Raw genomic sequence first — 18,448 nt, 5'->3', positions numbered from 1 at the left:
CACGCACACACACAATATCAACATTTGATTGACACATTCCTTAAAAAAAAAAAGCATTTATCTACAGAAGTTCAGAGAGAACAGTCTGAACTTTCCTTATTTTCTAATTGCTTTCAGTCTCCTAATGGTAAATCTCACGGTGACTCTACAGTAGATGTCACAGGTTTGAGCAGTACAAAGGATCTGCAGAAAAGTATACTGGTACCATGGTCCAGAGTGCTAGATACCAACTGCTCTGGACTTCACTTTCTTCCTGCTAGGAGAGAGCAAGTTATTTTTGCAACTGGACATTTTCCTGAGGGCTCAAATCTCTTTCACTATGTACATCCTTAGCATCCACGCTGTGAATGGAGCAATACCATGAGGGCTGGAGGCAAAGGAATCCCTGTGGACACCCATGCTACACAGAGCAACAGCAAAGTTGTTTCTAGGCAAATTAAATGAGGCTGACAGTCTTGCTTTAAGGACGGAAGGAACCTGAGCGCAGAACCTCGACTAGGGTAAATTGTCATTGTTCCGTGGAAGTCAAAGGAGCTATGACAATTTACACCAGCTGAGGATCTGCCCCTTGGATTACCAGCTGTTCCCGACAACACGTTTTGTGTTGTAATGACACGTTTTGTAAGGCAAGTAGGGAATGTTCCCTTTGCATTTCCACCAAGACTCTTTTTCTACCAGACAACAGCCTCTCCCCTTCTGTCTATGACTTGCTCTTTCCATGGCCACTTTTTTCTGCTCTCACTTTTGCCATACGTGTTTATTATTTTTCCACTGCCAACAAGCTTTACTTAAAAGAATCAGAGCTGAATCATATCATGAGGGGCATTCTCATCTGAACCCTCTATTTCTATAGTGTAGGTAAAAGAACATGTATGGTAACATATTAACCTTTCCAGTGCTTTCAGAAACCCCAAACTATTCATTTTATTCAAAAAGGTCATTTTTGTCAGAACAGATTTAATTGCCATAATATCATTATGGAAGATTAATGTTAATTATGATTAATGGCCTGTTCCTTTCCAAGCAAAAGTTGGCATTCTGGCTGGCCATGGCTCCAGAATGCGAAGTGGTAAGGAAGGCTTCATGCACCAATTTCAGAATCAAGCTCCTAGTCATGATTAAAGGTTGTTATCCTATAAGTCTAGCACCAGCACTGGTACTAGATCTCCCAAGTCTAGCAGACAGAGTTATAACTAGATCCAATGGCTGGAAGTTGAAGTGGAAGCTGACAAATTCAGGCTAGAAATCAGGTGCAAATTTTTAACAGTGATGGTAATTAATCATTGGAATGGTTTACTACGGGTTATGGTGGATTCTCCATCACTGGCAATTTTTAAATCAGGATTAGATGTCATCCTAAACAAAATGCTCTAGTTCAACCACAGCTGTTGGCTCTAAAGCAGGAATTAATTTAGGGAAGTCCTATGTTATGCAGGAGTTCGGCCTATATGTTCATAATAGTCCCTTCTGCCTTTGAATCGATGGGCTTGTCTACATTACCGCTTATGTCAATGTAACTTATGTTGCTCAGGGGTGTGAAAAAGCCACCCCCGACTTACATAAATTACATCAACTTAAAGCAGTGTTTACACCACGCTATGCTGGCGTGAGACACTCTGCCACCAACATGGCTTCCGCCTCTCGTTGAGGTGTTGTAATTATGTCAACATAGCACAGTAGTGAAGACAAGCCCTATGAAGAGGGACGTGGGCTTCTACTACTTATATACAGGCCAGCAAAGCTGAGCTAGCTTTTGGGGTGGAATGGAGAACACACAAAACAGCCTTCAAAAATCAGTGGAACTCCCTAGAAGCCCCCAAGAAATTCTGACAGAGTCAGCTGGAATACCTCTGGGAACTCCTGCTAGCCTATCCATATTTTTAATGCAGGGCAAAGTTTAAAAGGCAAAATATAGATTCATTTTTTTCATATTATATATTAAGTTATTCATACAATATACCAGGAAGTGTGGTTGCTAACTAATAGGTTCTGAATTCCAAGCTTATGAGGTTGGCTAACTATTGGTGTTGGATTGCTTATTATTACGCTGCAGAAATAAACTAACTAATCAAACATATGACTCATTTATTTCTCTACCCAGTAGTTTGGTTTAAACCATGTACAATTTCCAGTTATTCACAATTCAGCTGAATATTGCCACTAGATGTTCAATGCATCCCTAGGGCGAAATCCTGACCCAGTGAAGTCAATGGCAAAACTCCCATGACTTCAGTGAGGCCAGGGATTCAACCCTAATCTCTTTTCCTGTTTAAAGGATGCCTGTTCCAAAGCACAGGGCTCTTCATTAAAGTCAAGAACAAGGCTCCTTCAATTCCAATCGTAAATGTCTTCATCAACATCAAAGGCCACACAGGTTGATCTGTTATGTTTTTACTTTGGCTGTAATCTGCACATTTGTAAATGAATAAACAAGAAAGTGGCTCTGTTTGTGAAGTTATTTCAAAGCCTACCATGCAGCTTTGACCAACGAGTTGCTGCAAAATACCAGTTTATGACATTGCTAAATAGTTAGGGTGTCTGATTTTAGGTTTTAGCCAATAAACACCAATAAAACACCCTTCAGATAAAAAAAAGGAAACCTGTGTTTATCCAATAAACACTAGAAAAACACCAGAAATGGTTGCTTGTCTACGTGGATCAGTAATGCAGATGTCAGGGGTGTGATTTTGAAAGTGCATAAATGTGTTTCACATTAATTGGTCCACCTAGATCCTGCTGGTGAGCATTTCAGGCTCCCTAACATAGTGCTTTTTGAAACAGTACTATGTGAAAACGCACTAGGGAACATTACAAAAGAGGTAACTCACCACAGTATATACGACTGTGATGAGTAATGTAATGTATATAATAATGTATAATATATAAATTACTCATTACAGCATATAAAAAGAGAAAGCCCCAACACCTCCTGATTTTTGGACATTCACATAAGACTAAAAAATTGCTTTAAAGCCCCCCAAAAATTAAATTAATAAATCCTGAAAAAGTAGAAATCCTATAAATAATGCACCAAGGGAACTTTGAAGACCAGTTGTTTTGGTTTTAAATCAGTGATTTGAAAGTTACAAAATTTAAAACAAATCAAGTACAAAATTACTTAACGCCTAATCATGCTAAAAACAAACAACCCTAATGCTTATTATCTTTTAAAAGAAGACGGTCTCTAGTGTGTCAATCCTTTGGCAGCTGCTGTAAAAGTTGGTAGAAGCCTAGGGACAGAAGTTGCATGATGTATATGGTAGTGGTAATATTTCTGACCCTCCACAGGTAAATCCTTTCTCCATTGTTATTCAGTCAGGTGGCTGGATGATTCCTTGACAAAAGAGTGCTAGTTTTATAGGATTATCAAAAGGCAGAAGCTAAGTGTTAAAAACATATAATAGCAACAGACTTATTTGTGGAACTGGACTGCTCAAAGTTCTAGCCATTGTTGTACCTGAACAGATGTGCAGCCTAAAGCTGTTCCTGTATAGCAAACTTTCACGATGAAAAGACATTCTTATTTACAGAACTATAAAAGTTCTACTATATAACCCCCTTTTTAACCTATGCTTTTTGGGTGGGAAAACTGCAGGTCATATCATGTTGGAGTGGAAACTGGCATTTTTGGTTTCTATTACTCTTCACATAATCCCCTTTTACTGATATAGATCTGACACCCATAAAAAGAACGAAGACCTACATTTTTCAGTAATTTGCAGTGACTCCATTTTTTGTGCCACATCTGCACTTACAGCAGTGTATAGAGTACAGACACTGTACACCCATCTTGCATGCATATAAATAGCAGTGTAGACAGTGAAACATAGCTTAGGTAAGTAGAGTAGATAGAGTGCAGCGGATCTGATTTTCAGAGTGTGGATGTTTAAAACTTTCTGGGGTGAACCCCCCCCCCAAAAAAAACCACGTCATTCTGAGTATCTCGAAGTGGAGCCCAAAACTTGAGGCATCCAAAAATCATAAGTTGCTTTTGAAAATTTAGGCCTTAGTGTTTGGGAAAGATGCCAGATTAACAGCCATGGAGACTGAAATCTTCTCTTTATCAACAGAACAGTTACAACATCAGAGCAGCAGTACAAGTTTCACTACACTGCATTGCTAACGTGCCTGAGGCTTCACCTAGAAGGGCCATTTCAAGGGGGTAATTCAGTCTCCATGCTCACTCAATTCCTGGCACCTCTACGTGGCAACAAGGGTGCAAATGAAGTCAGGTTTTGTTATGTGACACGAATTAGCTACCAATAGGAACTGAAATGAAACCACCCACGCATTTCACTTAGACCACAGAACAGCCATAATGTGGAGACAATTTCAATGTATAAATAAGCATTTGTAACTACAGTAACTCCTCACTTAATGTTGTAGTTGTGTTCCTGAAAAATGCGACTTTACATGAAACGATGTTAAGCAAATCCAATTTCCCCATAAGAATTAATGTAAATGGGGGGGAAGGTTAGGTTCCAGGGCAGCTTCCAGAGGTGGGGGGTTCAACCTTCAGCCCGCCCATTCCACTCCTTCCCCCAAGCTCCCACCCTTGACCCACCCTCTTCTCCCCCCCACCTCCTCCCCCTTTACTTTGCTTGCTGCATCCTGGCTCCTCCCCTCTCCCTCTCCTCCTTCTAAATGCCAAGCCAACTGATTGCTGCATAGGGGAGGGAGGGGGTGCCTGCGCACCGAGTCCTCGCTCCTCCCCCCTCCCTCCTACCCGGGGCAATCAGCTGGCTTGCCATGTTCAGGAGGCAGGGGAAGGAGGGGGAGCCTGCATGCCGAGTCCTCGCTCCTCCCCACTCCCTCCTGCCTCCAAAACGCCGCAAGCCAGCTGATTGCCATGGAGAGGATGGGGGGGAGGGAGAGCAGGGGGAAGGCGCTGATCCACAGAATCTGCTGGCAGGCGGGAGGCACTGGGGAGAGGGGGCTGTAGGGAGGCTGCCAGCTGTGGAGAAAGCAGGCAGCCAAACAATGTAAGAATAGAGCATTGCACAACTTTAAATGAATATGCTCCCTAATTGATCAGCAATGTAACAACGAAACAACGTTAAGCGGGACGACTTTACATGAGGAGTTACTGTACTGATTTGTAATTGACAATCACGCCCATAAGTGATAGCCCTCCCGGCCTTTTTGCATTCAGACTCTGACCTAGAGTTCCCCAAATACAAAGTGACTCACTTATATTTTCAATAGGAGACAATTTCAGTTTTAATTTTGTGCTAACATAACATTTTTTTTTTTTTCTGATCTGATACTATACCACCTGATTGATTGTTTTCATTTCAAGTTTTTTTTTTTTTTTTTTTTTAAAAAAAAAACCACCAGACAGAGACAGAAAACATTACTTTGAAACTTAGACGGTCACTTGTACATCAACAGCAAATGCTCAAAGAAAACACAGCTCAGCAACAGCCCATCTTCTTTTCTTTTTCTTTCCGTTTGCAAAAGACAATGAATAATATAATAATATACACTTGTAAAACTCAGGACTCATTCATGAACAGAACAAAGGGCTAAATTCACAACAAATATTATTCACAGTGAATAATTAAACCAGCTCTTCTTTTAACCAATTTGCATTGTGATTGTATTGCTTGTCTTTTCAGGTACTTGGTGTCATGGACGAACAGGGTCTGATCTATGCTCCAGCCTGTAACCAGTCTCTTGGGAATGACCCCTTTAATGTGTCAAACCCAAAGGTCCACACAGTTCCACAGGGGCAGGCTCATGGTCTCCAGGGCTCTGAAACTGGGCCTTCAGGCACCAGTGATCCCTGTATCCTTCCATGCTGCAGCAAATCCTGCTGAGCCAGACTTCTGTGGGAGGCTTGTACTGTACCCTTCAGAGCACAATGCTCTCAGTAAGTATGTGCAGTGATACCAGGCAGCCTTTTCAATAACAAGGTCACAATTTATTAGTCACCTGGCAACTGAAAGTCCTTAACCTTTACTTTTCTATGCTAACATAAGACAGTTCAGACTGGCCAGCATCAGAGCTCCAACCAGCCAAGCTGCTGTGGAATCCATTTTGGCTTCTCTCTCTCTCTGTCAGAGTGCTGGTCCAAACTGAGCACTTTTATCTCTCTAAAGTCCAGCTCTTAACAAAGCCATCTGACACCTTTCCTCTTTCTTCTCCTGCTCAAGGCCTTTGCTCTGCTCCCCTGCAGGGAGGCAAGGGGAAAGTCTCCTTCCTCTCGGCTGTTGGTTGCTAGTTCAAATGTCCTGGCCATTGGGATTGCCACCATCTTTCTGGATCCTCCACTGACATGGGTCAGTTTCCACAGTCCCTAACAATCCATTCATACCACCCCAGACAGTTATATGTCCCAAAACACTTCATGTCTCTTGCTTTGTCCCAGAAGCATTTTAATCTTTTCATCATTTTGACCAGCAAACCCTACTCAAGTAAGTCATTGTCACACATCTCATTCATAAAAATAGTACAGAAAGTTCCCACTTTGTCACACTTGGTTCCAGTATGATTTAGTCATCAGATCACACCAAGGAGCTTCTCCCACAGGTGGTTAGTAATAGCTTTTGTTAGAGCAATGACATTGTTCTGGTTGTGCTTTATTTAACTAAATCATACTGTATTTAAATTAAATGCACTGCCAAAAGGATATAAATTACTTTCCTCTGCATCACACCGAAAGAGACTAATTAATTCTTGGCCTGTTGGACTGTGTATTTCAGGGTTTTCTTCTTTATAGCCTTGGGGCCAGAAGCCAATGGAAGCCTTTCAGTGTAAGTTGGATTGAGAGCCCTTGATACTTTACAGTGTAGGATGAGAAAAATACAGCTGAAACACTTTTTTAACCTCTCTATATTTTAAATATTTTAAATAGTAGTTTTGTGCCTTTTGGATACTTGCTTAAAATACCAATTTCATAATAAAAGACAAGGCCTTTCCACAGAAATAATCTACATTTAACTCCAATATATTTTACTCACTTCCTTTGAATACTTTTAATTAATTGCAATAATTTTTTATCTGAGCAGAGCTTATAGTACATAGGTGTTCACCCCTTCAATAGTAATATTTTACTTTGAAGAGGTCTGTATCGTCAAAGGGCAAATCACTTTGAAACCAAATGAAAAGCATCTCTTCGCTCCTGAGATAATGAGCTCATCTCATTGAAAAATGTCTGCTTGAGTATTACAAAACTGGGAAGACTTTAAAATCAAAATGTTGTTCAGCACTTACCTCATCTTAGATGTCCTACTGTTTGTCTCTTCTTTAATCTCTACTTAAGATTTATTTAGGGGACATTTTCAAAGGCATAAATGGAGTTCAACTCCTAGTTCCTGTTGCCTTTAAAGTTTAAAGGGCAAAGAATTCATTAACTATTATACTTGCAATAATTATCTTTCTTTTAAGGGATGGGGGAAACTCCAAGAAAAATAATTGTGACATTATCTCTTCCAAATGTTTTATTCCCTTTCATTTCAAGTGTGTCCTTATATGCAGAATAACTATCTTTTTCCTATGAAATTTCATTTGCTAATTGTTTTTAATTAGTACAGTATTTTTATCCACCATAAAAAGTGAGTCCTCTCAGAGAAAAGACATGTGACACACGAGTCCAATGAACTCCTCAAATAGTAAGAGGGACAACGTCTTATCTCTACCTTGTGGTTATCTTGCCTACAATTTATACAATTTATTATGCCACCAAGCCTTTATGTGGTCACAAACACAATGAATAGAATTCAGCATGGGGCCATGATGGTTAAGACTCATTCACGTAAAACAGTCTGAAACAGTGGAAGGGGCACATTATACTAACAGAAAATTTTAGAATTAAAAAAGGATGTTATCAAGGTTGTAAGACCTGTGACCTACATTCACAGGTTTTTCAAAAGTTTTACATTCCACATTGCATGTACCAGACTATTGTTTCCACTACAAGAATTTGTTTTTAAAGTCACAGTAATACACACTTAGGTTGACAACAAACAAGTCAATCTATGTCACATGTCTGGGGAAGGCAGGAAGTTTCCATTCTAAATGTCTGTGGATCCTTCCTCAGCTATTTTACTTCTTTCCGTATAACATAAAAACATAAGAACGGCCGTACCAGGTCAGACCAAAAGGTCCATCTAGCCCAGTATCTATCTACCGACAGTGGCCAATGCCAGGTGCCCCAGAGGGAGTGAACCGAACAGGCAATGATCAAGTGATCTCTCTCCTGCCATCCATCTCCATCCTCTGACGAACAGAGGCTAGGGACACCATTCTTACCCATCCTAGCTAATAGCCATTTTTGGACTTAGCCACCATGAATTTATCCAGTTCCCTTTTAAACATTGTTATAGTCCTAGCCTTCACAACCTCCTCAGGTAAGGAGTTCCACAAGTTGACTGTGCGCTGTGTAAAGAAGAACTTCCTTTTATTTGTTTTAAACCTGCTGCCTATTAATTTCATTTGGTGACCCCTAGTTCTTGTATTATGGGAATAAGTAAATAACTTTTCCTTATCCACTTTCTCAACATCACTCATGATTTTATATACCTCTATCATATCCCCCCTTAGTCTCCTCTTTTTCAAGCTGAAGAGTCCTAGCCTCTTTAATCTTTCCTCATATGGGACCCTCTCCAAACCCCTAATCATTTTAGTTGCCCTTTTCTGAACCTTTTCTAGTGCTAGAATATCTTTTTTGAGATGAGGAGACCACATCTGTACACAGTATTCGAGATGTGGGCGTACCATGGATTTATATAAGGGCAATAATATATTCTCAGTCTTATTCTCTATCCCCTTTTTAATGATTCCTAACATCCTGTTTGCTTTTTTGACCGCCTCTGCACACTGCGTGGACATCTTCAGAGAACTATCCACGATGACTCCAAGGTCTTTTTCCTGATCGTTGTAGCTAAATTAGCCTCCATCATATTGTATGTATAGTTGGGGTTATTTTTTCCAATGTGCATTACTTTACATTTATCCACATTAAATTTCATTTGCCATTTTGTTGCCCAATCACTTAGTTTTGTGAGATCTTTTTGAAGTTCTTCACAATCTGCTTTGGTCTTAACTATCTTGAGTAGTTTAGTATCATCTGCAAACTTTGCCACCTCACTGTTTACCCCTTTCTCCAGATCATTTATGAATAAATTGAATAGGATTGGTCCTAGGACTGACCCTTGGGGAATACTACTAGTTACCCCTCTCCATTCTGAGAATTTACCATTAATTCCTACCCTTTGTTCCCTGTCCTTTAACCAGTTCTCAATCCATGAAAGGACCTTCCCTTTTATCCAATGACAGCTTAATTTACATAAGAGCCTTTGGTGAGGGACCTTGTCAAAGGCTTTCTGGAAATCTAAGTGGACTAAAGATTTCTGGAAAGCTTTCAGAATTGCAAGATTTTCTTCAAGCCAGATCCATGACCCGCTTGTGCTTAAACGTACATTATCCTTGTAGAAAACACATCTGCATAATAACATTCCAGTGGTGAATATATCTTGGGATGCTTTTGTTTTATTGAAAATCATAATCATTAAATTAAAAGGCTAAGACAAAGATACTTCAAATAACCTCCAGCTTCCACAAACCTCAAACCCACAAGTTTTTTGTTGATAAGCAGCAATGCAGTACTAGGAAGCTCTACATGACTAGAAAAGGTTAAGTACAAATGTTTAACTCCACACATAAGCCAAGGGTATCTACTCAGAGCCATAATCATATGTTCACTACTGTCCTGAATTGGTCATAGTTACAGGGTTACTTTACTGAATTGGAGAGATTGCTGGAGACTCAAGGATTGATTAATGAATTGGGAAAACAATTGCAAGTGGTTTAGTTTCTGTTATTTGCTTCATACTTTTTATATCTATAACCTATCCTCCCTGCTGGAGTTTTCTCCCTCTGCCTCACCCTTGGCCATCCTCCTGTTTTCTTTTCTCTTCTCCATCTCCCCCACTGTTGAGAAGGCACTGTCCAATCTCTCTAAGAAGTCTTCTCCACTCTACTCCAGGCTCCTACCCTCAGAAGAGGTTCAAGCAGAGCATACTGCATGCTTAACAGCTGGATGAACTATACATTCAACCAGGATGTCTAATGCTATTCCCCTTCAGCAAGGGAGTTGACTCATGTCATGAGAGTTCATTTGAGGCAGCATCACACCATCATTAACACAATCAATCAATAAAAGGTCACCATTAAAAAATAACTAATATTTATTAATGTTTACACTTTGATACATCTTACATACCACAGAATATCCCTCTACTTAGAATAAGTAACACCTGCCATAACTCTGACCATGTGATCTTGAAACTGTTGGTAAATATTGACTTTTTCCTGGTAACCATTGTTCTGTGTCTATTTATAAATACTTTCAACTTGGATTAATGACATCTTGGTCTTGGGAGACAGCACTGTATAGTAAAATGTGTAGGATATTGTTCATTAAGACTAACTATTTTGTTCCTTTTTAAATGTCTCCTGGTATCCTATTTCATTCTGCCACATACCAGGAGACTTCTTATTGAAAAATCCTTTTTCCTTAGATAACCAACAAGTTATAACACACAACTATATATAGACAGCTTTTGCTGTTTGTCAATATGCAATAACAGTATTTTATATTTAATAGACACTAAACCTCATCTGCTATTATACTGCCCAATGTGCTTAAATCTGCTTAGAAATATTCACAGCCCAGACCTTTTAGTGCCTGAAATAACTTTGTCATCAAACTTCACCAACAGGTTATTTTTCTAAGGTTATGAGTTTGGCTGTCTACTGGAATTGGACTGGTTATTGACACATTCACTTTCTGCAAATCATTAATATATAAAATATCACTGGTGCTTATGCCAGTCCTTGGCTAATTAACCTCTTTCCACTCTGAAGAACAACTATTCATTAAAAAAAAAATCCCCTATCATTTAACCAGTTTTTAATCTCACATACAGATTGAATAGAACTTGGCCTTCTGTTCCAAAAATTCAGACCATTACTGCTGGCACTAAAAAGGAATGTTTATTAGCCTCAATTAAGATTAGAATTGGTTTGCCTCTCTGTATGCCATCCACTTAAGAATGAGAGAGTCACCAACAGATCTGATTTCACCCTGTTGAGGGCAGTGGTACAGATACACAAAACATCAGGATGAAACACTGATAAAAACAAAATCAGCATCAAACAAACCACTCATCCAGACACATTTTTAAAAGCTTATTCTTACATCATGTGAAATCATGTGTGAGTTCATTTATTTTGTGTGTGTAACCCTTTGGCTAAGTGTTGTCAGCAGCAACAAGGGCTGGGTTCAAATAGAGGTCCATCTTAAAGCTAAGAAACACCATCAGCTCAAGCCTAAACCCAGAATTTCTAGGATCACTAAATATCAACCCTGAGTGCCCTTAATAAATACTATATCCCCTCTGGCAAGCACCGAATCTGCGAATGAAACAAGGAAAACATTATTAGTGGAAAAGAACAGTATGAAAAATTACAGCAACAATGAAGCTATATGAATGTTAAGTAAAACACTTCCCCATGATAATTTTGACAGTAGTCCATTAACTCGGCTCCTCACCATCATTGTGAATGTCCAACAGGCAAATTTTCTCTGCCCATGTCCCTTCCCCCTCCACTAAGCCCCACTCACGATTTGGTGTCACAGGTATCAGTTTCAGAGCTCCTGAGTTGCGCACACTTGGCAAGTGCTGCCTGTTCCCATTCTGAGGTTCCATCGCTTAAGCCAACTACAGTGGACTCAGCTCCACTGCTGTGATCTGTGGCTTTAGCAAAGGGCTACCCTTTCTACAGTCTCTCCTGTTAAAAAGGCCTCCCATTGGAGACTTGAGCAGAGTCTCTCCAATAAAATAGGCACTCTTATCCTCTTCTCTCTCATTTCAGTTCCACTGCCCAGCCAATTCTGAGAGTTTGTGTACAGTTATGGTGATGCCCAAAGTGCCACTAAAGCAATTCTGGGGAGAAAAATTATGCAAATGAAGCTCTCTGAAGCCATACTGATCCTGATCACCAAAAGATAGAGAGTGCCTTCACTTCTGTAGTATCTGTTCATCTGGAGTTCTTGGTAAATGGTTTATGCAGATATAGAAGCTCTGTGGCTGTTCTTCCCCCTGTTCACCAACAGATGGGAGCAGAGAGCTCCTTACCCTTTGGAACTTCAGGCCACAGGGTTACATATACATAATACAAATAGAATTGTACTTCCTCCAAAACAATGGGACAAATTCAGACCTGAATTTTAAATTCCAGTGAAACAGAGTAGCATGTGCTTACTCCAAGTCCAATGTTGACCTTATAGATATAATTTAGTAACAAATACTAAGTTGAAAAGAAAATTCATCATAAAGGAAAGTCAGGCCATCTCACTGGAAAGTAATAAAGTTCAAGATATTTATATTCTTTGCCTTTTTTGTGTCTCGAATGACAGAATTTCCAGTACCAACATCTTACATCCCAATATGTGCTTGAAGGTGGCAATGCATAAGGCCAATTGCTTTGAAATCAATGGAACTACTTAGTTGAGCATAGCAGGATTCAGTCCATCTTAAGGGATCCAGGATAAGAGTGTTCATTGCAGTTTCTAGTTAGTCCTGAAATGACACCTGTTAAAACAAAATGACCAAATGCCTCAGTATTTGGTTTCATTTGAAGGATTATTACAAAAATGTCAACAGGAAAAATCAAAACCATTTCACAGAAAAATGAACTTTGCCATGGTCGAGGCGCCACGTTCTCAGTTGCAAGATTGATCTAAATCCTCTGTGTATAGAACTCCAGGTTAGCAGACTAGAGATTCTAAGGCAGCATCAGATACATTTTAAAAAGGAGGGTTTTACTGAATTAAATATGAAAATGAAATGAATACTATGATCAGTACAGTATCCCTTGTGTTATTTAATCTGATATTATTTTCTGTTTATTTTACACTGCTCCTACATTTTTAATGTTCACAGTTTGCTGCAGAATTTTATACTGTATTATGGAATTTGACAAGGGGAAAACTGGCTGTTTTGAAAACTGAGTAGGAGAAAGCTGGACCTTTTCACACCTACTGGTGTGGGAGGCAGTTTGGATGTGTAGCATTAAGTATATTACATGGTTTCTAAATAATCAGTAGTGAAATAGCACAGTATTGGCATTTAATTACATTTTAAAGCTAACACCCCATTCTGCTGACTGGGGCAAGTCACTCTGTGATGGGGTCCACTCATCTCTCACGAGCACCCTCCATCGGGTATGCGTGTGCCTGCACTCTTTCTGCTTTGTGCTGCTTATGGTGCTTCCCACCAGGCACTGCCCTCGTCAGGTGGATCTTTGGTCACTCAGCCCTCCGGCCAAGTCACACACAGTCCATATGTAAACAAAACAAACCCCTTCCAGGGCACGATTTCAACAGGGCTTATCACAGTACCCTCAGTTGGTCTCTTACTGCAGCTTCTCTCAGCCCCTGCTTTGGTATGGAGCAGAACCCCCAGAGCTTCATCCCTGGAGACTCTTTGCCACTTGCCCCAGCTCTCCAGCTGAGTCACTCTTTAAAGTTAAACTCTTCCAGGGTTAACACAGTTCCACAAACACTGACCCTCTTCTGGGCTTTCTGCCCTTTCCCTGAGTCTGTGTAAACCCCCTTTCTCATGGCTTCATTAAACTCCCTTCTTTGGGCTTAAGCCACTTCCCTAGTGGCTGGGGGTGGGAGTGGGACAACTTAGGCCCACTCACTACTCCAGGTCCCAAACCAGGGACCCTAAAAATAGCAGCCACCTGCTGCATCCCTTTTTACTCTGTTGCTACCACTACTGTCCCCTAGGCCACTTCCCCACAGCCCCAGCACCTTTACCCCAGGGCTGAAGTCCTGCTTGTGTCCATACAGCCACCCAGGAGCACCTTGCTTGCTCCCCTGATTCCAGCCAGCAACTGAACATGCTCTGTCCAGCAGCTCCATTTATATGAACCTGCCGGACTCTGATTGGCTGCTTCCCCGCAATGTCTCCAGGCAGCCTGGAGGACTCACCTCTACTGCTCTTTCCTGGGGTGGGGCATGGTAGGGCCTCAGGGCTCGGTACACCCCATCACTCACTCCTTTTTCAGAGTTATTGTTTTAGTCTGTATCCTTGAAACACTTAAACACATTTAACTTTGACACTGACTTCAGTTGGAATACTCACCTGCTTAAAATTAAACACTGTATAAGTGTTGGCAGGATTGGGACCATAGTCTATGTGTAAACTCAAACTGATGGCACAGCATTGGTTTACACTCAGTTCACTTTTATAAGGTATTATTTGCAATCATTAGGCAAGAAACTTTTTCTGAAGCACAGTTCTGCAGCAAAGGCTGGATTCTGTGGCAAATGGGGCCCTGGTCATGGTGATGTTTGAACAGTTCCGTTTGTGTACTGTGTGTATTTAGCACATTTGCATTTAAAAGTAACATTCAAAACATCTAAACATCACTTCTTCAAAAAGGTGATAATATCCCACTTCTCTGGGCTTTTTAGACAAAAATAGTGTTGTGTTATGAGAGCAGTAATTTCTACCGAGAATGATCCCAGTAATCTCTAAATGGGTTTGATTCCATTGACTCTACTAATATTTACTTTAATTTCCAAGTCAATGCAAATTATAATAGAAGGCTCAGCACATGAAGGACTTTTCTATTGGACTTTTTCTATTGGACATCTTCAGTCCAATCAATGCTTATTCAGCCACAGAAGACAGCAATAAGAATTTAGTGAAGTAAAAAGGAATTTGCCATGTGAAATCATTTTAGCTTTTGTCTTTGGCAATAGATACTTTGTCATCCATAGTGACACTGAGTAGGAATTATTTTCCTGTCTGCTCAAAGGTCTGGAAGCTGAACATAGCTATTTTGCTGTCTGGCATGTCAAGACTCCAGGCTATTAAGCAGTATTTATAAATACAGTGCTTGGGAAATGTCTGGAGCTTATATTGCGTATTTGTCTGTCTGTCTTGTGTTTGCACTGCCTGACAGAGGCTGGGATCACTATGGAAACAGAACACTCAGGTCCCTCTTGGGGACAAAGAATAATCCCTTGGACCTCTTCAGGAGCAGTACTGAATGGGCTCCAATGAAGCAGCCTATCTTGGCTGGAAGGGCAACCACCATTATATGGGGTCTTGGGGTGAAGCAAACAAAGAGGGTCAAAACTGGGTTGTCCTCAGGATTCTAAAGAATTTAGAAAACACCTTTCTCTTCCATGTAAAAAATGAGTTTGTTCCTCTCAAACATTAATATTAGAGAGTTCCAATGGATCAGAAGGGGAAAACAATAGCTAATGCCTGGGAGGTTATGTGAGAAGTCATGTTCTTTCTGCAGCTGGCTTAAAAATTCTCTTTATTTTTCTACTGACCATAGAGTTCACGGATTTTATATGTTATAGGAAATGTATTTGCAATGTTTCAAACCAGAGATGGCTGTCACAAACACAACAGTAAGGTCAAAATGGCAAACATTTCCTGAGCTTATTCTCTGGTGCACACCTGTTGTTACTCCCTTATCTGTATTCATAAAATGGTATGTTTCAATATTCTCTGCTGCAAAACGTACTGTTTCTGCCCTGTGGGATTCAGTCTTTATAAACCAATTGGTGAGGGAAAACCCATAAAAAAAGTAGTTAAGGAGATTTCCATTTCCAGTCCTCTCCTAGCTAATAGGAAAGAGGGGAAAAAAACATGGAGAGGCTACAGAGTGAGGCAGTGAGAGAGGCCATCCACTCATTCTTCAGCACACTGAACCTAAATTCTGTAGCAAACCTCATTGATTCCTGTGAGACACCCGGAAATTCTATGGCTGCTTGAAACAGGAATTGCAACACAAGAGTAGAGAACAATCCATCTAGTAGAATATCCTACCTCTGTCAGTAGACAGGACCTGCTGCTTCAGAAGCAGGGACAAGAAATCCTTCAGAAGGTAGTTACAGAATAATCTACCCACAGGGAATGTTTCCTCCCAGGTCCCATGAGTCAGAGGTTGGCTTATGCCATGAAGCATGAGGGTTTATAGAAACTCTAAAAGTCTTAGCTATAATTTTAATCTTTGAAAATGACTTTCAAATATTGAAAAACAGGGCTTATATTTCTTCTCTGTCTTTATCAATTATCAACATACTCTAATTACATTAATGCAAATATGAGGTTGCTCTTGTTAAGAGAAAAAGGCTGCAAATGCAAAAGATAATGATCCGAGCAATGCCGTTACACTGCCCACCTTGCATAGCTGGTATATTTTATGGCATACAACATATCATACTAGAATACATTAAATAAAACTTAGCAGTAAGGAAATAACACTCAGTTAAGAAGAACAAGAAACTGTAAAACAATCTATACCTGCAACTTGGCTGTATTAGTGTTGCTGTGGGAACTTTACTTTTTGCATTTCCCAACTTTCTCTTCTGTCTATGAAGTCTTAGTGATGCATTACTGTAGATTTGCATATACAACAGATGTATTGACTCTTTCGCTGCAGTGATGTGTTTATGATGTTAGAGATTTCAATTCTGTTTATAAATTTAAAGCTCAATGGAGGCTAAGAAGGTTAATTTATGGTACTGGCCTAGGAGATTGCTCATTTTCTCAGTGACATTAATGGTTTAATTATTCCTATTATTCCCATAGCTCTTATTTCTTTTGAACGTTCTTTGAAGACCAGAATTAGGGCTCTTGTCTAATCTGATTTATTTATATCCCCCATATAATCTCCTTCTAAGCAAATCTTGTACTGTACTTGGATTTCAGGGTTCACATAGTGTATAGTATTATGTTCTGAATATTGGAAATACATAGGCCTGAACAATATGAGGTGAGATTAAAAAAAAAGGACATATAAAAATGGGAATTTTAATTATGATCATGAGAATTCATGTTTCAAAGACTTATTAAAGTAGATATGTACAATCTTATGAAAGAAATTTGAAAGATACAGGCTATGTCTACATTATAGAGCCTTTGCCAGCACAGTGCCCTAGAGTAAACACAGCATACCCAACAGAGGAGTTTTTCTGCCAGTGTAGGATCACCACCTCTGGAAATGACATTAGCTATGCCAACAGAAGCACTCTTCCATCAGCTTAGTTACATCTGCACTGGAAGTTTTGTTGACACAACTGTGTTGATCAGGGGTGTGGTTTTTTCACACTAGGACCAATGTAATTATACTAGTATAAATTTCAAGTACCACCCAATCTTCAAACAGCCTCAGGAACAAGGATTTGTCCCTAATGTATCATCTTAATCATCCAGCTACTAAGAATCTTATTGATGTGGGACAGCAGATAGGAGTTAAAACACCATGAGTCTGATTCTCTGCAGTCCTGCACTTTGTAATCATTTACATAAGTGTTAGGTGGGTATTAAATGCTACTAAATCAGAGATAGCATTTTCCCTACTTCACACTGAAGTAAGGCCTTGTCTTCACCAGGAGAAAAAAAAAGGTGTGTTACTGAAGGTAAAATCCTAATGAAGACAAGACAGTGAGTTGGTTTTCATAGGAATTGGCAAGTGGAGTTAATGTATGTGAAAACTACCAACTGCCGTGTCTTCATTAGGATTTTACCTTGAGTTAAGAACTCATCTTTTTTTTCCTTAGTAAAGACACAGCCTAATGTCCCAACATGGTGCCAGGCAATGGGGAATTAGGTCTAATTTCATGTTTATTTAAGGTACATGTCTTCACTGCAGAATTAACTCTAGTTAGCTATACTCAGGTTACTTCTCTCGAGTTAGCCTAGCTCAAGTGAGACCGGCCCAACAGCAAAATAACATTCAAGTTGCCAAGTCCAACCTGGTACTTCACTCACTTTTGTGTGGCGCTAAGACTTGTGGGGGCACATCCCACCATCCTTAATGTGCCAGTAAGCTGAGTCACTCTATAGATTTTTTCCCCAGTGAATTGTGGGAGAACTTGTCTGCCCTTTCTGGACCCACAGGGGAAATTGTGGGAAAGTATTGGAAGCTTGATGGTATTCAAATGGCAGTAGCCAATATCCATACTACACAACAGTTGTGTTAGCAGCTGATGAGTTGTGGTAACTCAAACTTTAGCCTATAGCCCCTAACACACAAGTCAACTCAAGTTAAAAGCACTACTTGAGTTAAGGGGTTTTATGTGTGTCACAGTTCCCAAGGTAACTGCACCTCTGACCCCTTTGTGGCCTCCTTTAAAGTACCCCACTTGAGTGTCGGGCCTTTTGTTCTCACCCTTCTCAAAGTGGAATCCTGTGACTTTCTCCTTCTGCACTGAGGATGTAGGCTGCAATTCCTCTTACAATTCACTGTGATCACCTCAGCAAGTCTGACATCAGTTCAGCACCTGCGGTCCTGTTTTCTCAGGGGCAATGACAGTGTTAACCAGTGACTAACAAACCTTCAAAAGTAAAGTATTATTTATTCAGAACAAAAGCTTAATTTTTTTTTATTTTATTTTTTTTAACCA

Source organism: Mauremys reevesii, linkage group 2 (assembly GCF_016161935.1).
Source record: "Mauremys reevesii isolate NIE-2019 linkage group 2, ASM1616193v1, whole genome shotgun sequence".
NCBI classification, from domain to species: domain Eukaryota; kingdom Metazoa; phylum Chordata; order Testudines; family Geoemydidae; genus Mauremys; species Mauremys reevesii.
The sequence above is the reverse complement of the archived record's forward strand: the minus strand, read 5'-3'. Positions refer to the sequence as shown.